Source organism: Dipodomys merriami, unplaced genomic scaffold (assembly GCF_024711535.1).
Source record: "Dipodomys merriami isolate MVZ:Mamm:240054 unplaced genomic scaffold, mDipMer1.0.p SCAF_117, whole genome shotgun sequence".
In the NCBI taxonomy this organism is placed as follows: domain Eukaryota; kingdom Metazoa; phylum Chordata; class Mammalia; order Rodentia; family Heteromyidae; genus Dipodomys; species Dipodomys merriami.
In genome coordinates, this window is record NW_027202460.1 from 2,876,649 (window position 1) to 2,882,484 (window position 5,836).

The window sequence follows — 5,836 nt, forward strand, 5'->3', positions numbered from 1 at the left end:
CATTCTAAACATAAACCTCACCCTAACACTAACTCTCACCCTAACACTTACCCTCACACTAACCCTAACAATCACCCTAACATTAACACTCACCCTAACCCTAAACCTAACCCTCATCCTCACCCTAGACCTCAACTTAATCCTAACCCTCATCCTCACTCTAAACCTCACACTAACCCCAAAAACGAATCCTCAATCTAAACCACACCCTAACCCTAACCCTAAACCTCACCCTAACCCTAACCCTCACCCTTACTGTAATCCTCATTCTCAGCCTAACCCTCACCTTTACCCTTACTGTCACCCTCACCCTAACCCTCAAACTAAACCTAACCCTCATCCTAACCCTCACCCTGATCATAACCCTAAGCATCACCCTAATCCTAACCCTCACCCACAACCTAACCCTAACACTCACTCTCACACTAACGCTCAAATTAACACTTACTCTAACCCTAAACCTCACCCTCACCTTAACCCTAAACCTCAACCTCACACTCACCCTCAGCCTAACCCTAAACCTAAGCCTAACCCTCACCCTAACCCTCACACTCACCCTCACAGTAACCCTAAACCTAATCCTAAACATAACCCTAACCCTCACCCTAACCTTAACACTAACCATAACATTAACCCTAACACTAATCCTAAACCTAACCCTCACCCTAACACTAACTCTAAAATTGAACCTCACCCTCAACCTAACCCTAACTCTAAACCTCACACTAAACCTAACCCTAAACCTCACCCTCACCCTAGCGCTCACCTAACCCTAATCCTAAACCTAACCCTCACCCTAAACCTCACCCTAAGCCTCACCCTAACCCACACCCTAAACCTAATTCTAACATTCACCCTAAACCTAAACCTCACCCTCAGCCTAACCCTAAGCCTAACCATTAACCTAACCCTAAACCACACACTCACCCTCACCCTTACCCTAATCCTAACTCTAACCCTAACTCTAACCCTAACCCTCACACTAACCTTCATCCTAACCCTAACTAAACACTAACCCTAACCCTAACCGTCAACCTAACCCTCACCCTAAGCCTATCAAACCCTAAACCTCACCCTACCCCTAATCCTAACTCTAACTCTAATCCTAACCCTAAACCTCACACTTACCCTAACCCTAACCCTCACCCTCAGCCTCACCCTCAACATAACCCTAAACCTAAAATTAAAAATAACCCTAACACGAACCCTAACCCTCAACCTAACTGTAACCCTCACCGTAACCCTAACCATCACCCTAACACTAACCCTAACCCTAACACTAACCCTCACTGTAACCCTAACACTCACACTCACCCTCACCCTAAACCTCACCCTAACACTAACCCTAACCCTAACCATCAACCTCACCCTATCCCTCACCCTAACCCTAATTCTAACTCTTACCCTCACCTAACCCTCAACCCTTATCCTCACCCTAAACCTCACACTAACCCTAACCCTAATCCTCAATCTAGCCCTCCCCCTCCCCCTAACCCCTAACCGTCACACTTACCCTAACCCTCACCCTAACCGTCACACTTATCTTAACCCTCACCTACAGCCTAACCCTCAACTTTACCCTTACCTTCACCCTCACCTTAACACTCAATCTATCCCTAAACCTCATCCTAACCTTCAAGCTAACCATAACACTAACCATCACCCTAACCCTACCCCTCACCCTCAATCTCACCCTCACCCTAACTCTAATCCTAACCATAACCCTAATGCTAACCCTAACCTCACCCTCAGCCTCATGCTCACTCCAAAAGTAACCTTAACCATAACACCAACAATAAACCTAACCCTAACCTCAATCCTAACCCTAACCCTCACCCTAACCCTAACGCTCCCCCTCACTGTAACTCTAACCCTCATCCTAACCCTCACACTAACCCTAATCCTCAGCCTCAGTGTAACACTAACCCTCACCCCCAACATCACCCTCAGCCTAAGCCTGAGCCTAACCCTAACCCTAACCCTAACCCTCACACACAACCTCACCTAACCCTAATCCTAACCCTAACCCTATCCCTAAGAATCAACCTAACCCTAACCCTCAACCTAACTTTCCCAATAGCCCAAACTCTAAACCTAATCCTCACTCTCAACCTAACCCTAACCCTAAACCTTACAATAAATCTCACTGTAACCCTAACCCTCACCATCACCCTCACCCTCACCAAAATCTAACCCTAACCCTAACAATAACACTAACCATAACCTTAACCCTAACCATAAACTTCACCCTCAGCCTCACTCTCACTGCAAACTTAAACCTAACCATAACATTAACATTAACCCTTACCCTAACCCTAACCCTAACCCTAACAATCACCCTAAACCAAATACTCAACCCCAGTCTCACCCTCAGCTTAACCCTAAGCCTAAGCCTAACCATAACCCTTACCATCACCCTCACCCTAACCCTAATCCTAACCCTAACCCTATCCCTAAACCACAACCTAACCCTCACCCTCACCCTAATGCTAACACTAAACCTAACCCTAACCCTCACCCTAACCCTCCCCCTCCCCCTAACTCTAACCCTAAACCTCACCAGTACCCTAAACCTAACCCTAACCCTAAGCCTAAACCTCACCCTAAACCTCACCCTAACCCTCACCCTCACTCTCACCATGACCGTAACTCTAACCCAAACCCTAATAATAATACTAACCCTAAACCAAACACTAACACTAACCATAACCCTCACCCTGAGCCTCACCCTCGCCGCAAACTTAACACTAACCATAACACTAACAATAACCCTAACCCTAACCCTAAGCCAAACCCTAACCCTTACCCTAACCCTAACCCTAACCCTAACACTAATCCTAACCCTAAAACTAACCCTAACCCTAAACCTAACCCTAAACCTCATCCTAAACCTCACCCTAAACATAACCCTAACCCTCACCCTAAAGCTAACCATAACCGTCACTCTAACCCACACCCTAACCCTCACACTAACCCTAACCCTAACACTAACCCTAACTCTAACCTTAAACCTCTCCATCACCCTAAACCTAACTCTAACCCTAACCCTAAACCTAAACCTCACCCTAACCCTAACCTAACCCTCACACTTACCCTCAGCTTAACCGTTACCCAAACCCTAAAATAACCCTAACCCAAACCCTAACCCTAATCCTCACCCTCACCGTAACCCTAACCCTAACCCAAGCCCTCACCCTAAACCTAACCTTAAACCTAACCCGAAACCTCACCATAACCCTAACCCTAAACCTCACCCTGAGCCTCACCCTCACCTTAAATTTAACATTAATCATAACACTAACAATAACCCTAACCCTAAACCTAATCCTAACCCTCACACTCACCCTAACACTAACCCCAACCCTAACCCTCACCCTAACACTAAACCTAACCCTAATCCTAAACCTCGCCATAATTCTAACCCTAACCCTCACCCTCACACTTGCCCTCATGGTAACCCTAATCCTAACACTAAACCTCATCCTAAACCTCACCTTAATCCTAACCCTAACCCATCCCTCACCCTAACACTAACCCTCAACCTCACACTCAGCCTAACCCTAACACTAACCCTCACACTCAACCTCACCCTAAACCTAATCCTAACACTAAACCTAACCCTAACGCTAACCCTTACAGACACCCTAACGCTCACCCTAACCCTAACTCTAAACCTAAACCTCACCCTCACCCTAACCCTAACTCTAACCCTAACCCTAAACCTAAGCCTCACCTTAATCCTAACCCTTATCCTCACCCTCACTTTCACCGCAACCTTAACGCTAACCCTAACCCTAACGATAACCCTAAACCTAACACTAACCCTAACCCTAACCATAACCCTCACCCTAAATCTTCCCATAACCTTAACTCTAACCCGAAACCTCACCATCACCCTAATCCTAAACCTCACCCTCACCCTCACGCTCACCATATCTCTAACCCAAACCCTAAAAATAAACCTAACCCTAACACTAACACTAACCCTCATCCTCACTGTAAACCTAAACCTAACTCAAGCCCTCACCCTAACCCTAACCCTAATCCTAACCCTCACCCTAACCGTAAACCTCAACCTCACCGTAACCCTAACCCTAACAATCACCCTAACCCTAAACCTAACCCTAATCCTAAACCTTGCCATAATGCCAACCCAAACCCTCAAACTCACCCTTGCCCTCATCCTAACCCTAATCCTAACCCTAAACCTCATCCTAACCCTCACCCTAACCCTAAACCTCATCATAACCCTAACCATAACCCTAACCATCATGCTAACCCTAACCCTCAACCTCACCCTCAGTCTCAGCCTAACCCTAAACCTAACCCTAACCCTAACCCTAAAAATAACACTAAACCTAACCCTAACCCTCATTCTAACCATAAACCTCACCCTAACCCTAACCCTCACGGTAACCCTAACCCTCACCCTTACTGTAATCCTCATTCTCAGCCTAACCCTCACCTTTAACCTTACAGTCACCCTCACCCTAACCCTCACACTAACACTAACGCTCCTTCTAAACCTCACCCTGACCGTTACCCTAAGCATCACCCTAACCCTAAACCACACCCAAAACCTAACCCTAACACTAACCCTCACACTAACACTAACTCTAACCCTAAACCTCTCCCAAACCCTAACCCTCACCCTCACCCTAACTTTAACCTAACACTAAGCCTAACCATAACCCGAACCGTCACACTGACCCTCACTCTCACCCTAAACCTAATCCTAACCATAACCCTAACCCACAACCTAACACTAACACTAAACCTAAACCTAACCCAAACACTAACCCTAACCCTAACCCTCACCCTAACCCTAACTCTAAAATTAAACCTCACCCTCACCCTAACCCTAACCCTACACCTCACCCTAACCCTAACCCAAAACTTCACCTTCACCCCAGCAATCACCCTAACCCTCATCCTATCCCTAACCCTCATCCTAACCCTCACCCTAACCCTAATCCTAACGCTCACCCTAAACCAAAACCTCACCATCAACTTCATCATCAGCCTAAACCTAAGCCTAACCCTAAACCGAACTCTAACCCACACTCTCACCCTCACCCTAACCCTAATCCTAACACTAACCCTAACTCTAACCCTAACCCTCACACTAACCCCCACTCTAACTGTAACATAACACTAACCCTAACCCTAACCCTCACACTAACCCTCACCGTAAGCCTCAATCTAACCCTAAACCTCACCCTAAAGCTAACCCTAACTCTAACACTAATCCTAACCCTAAAGGTCACCCTAACCCTAACCCTAACCCACACCCTGACCCTCACCCTATATATAACCCTAAACCTAAAATTAAAAATAACCTTAACACTAAACCTAAACCTCACCCTAACTGTAACCCTCACCCTAACCATAACCCTCACCCTAACACTTACCCTCACCCTAACCCTAACCCTAACCCTAACACTAACCCTCACACTAACCCTAACACTCACCCTAACCCTAAACCTCACCCTAACCCTAACCCTTACACTAACCCTCACCCTCACCCTAGCCCACAACCTAACCCTAATTCTAACCCTTATCCTCACCTAACCCTAACCCTCATCCTCATCCTAAGCCTCACATTAAACCTAACCCTCACCCTCACCCTAACCCCTAATCCTCACACTTACCCTAACCCTCACCCTAACCCTAACCCTCAACCTTATCTTAACCCTCACCCACACCTTAACCCTCAACTTTCCCCTTACCATCACCCTCACCCTAACACTCACCCTATCCCTAAACCTCATTCTAACCTTCAAGCTAACCGTAATCCTAACCATCAACCTAACCATAACCCTCACCCTCAATCTCA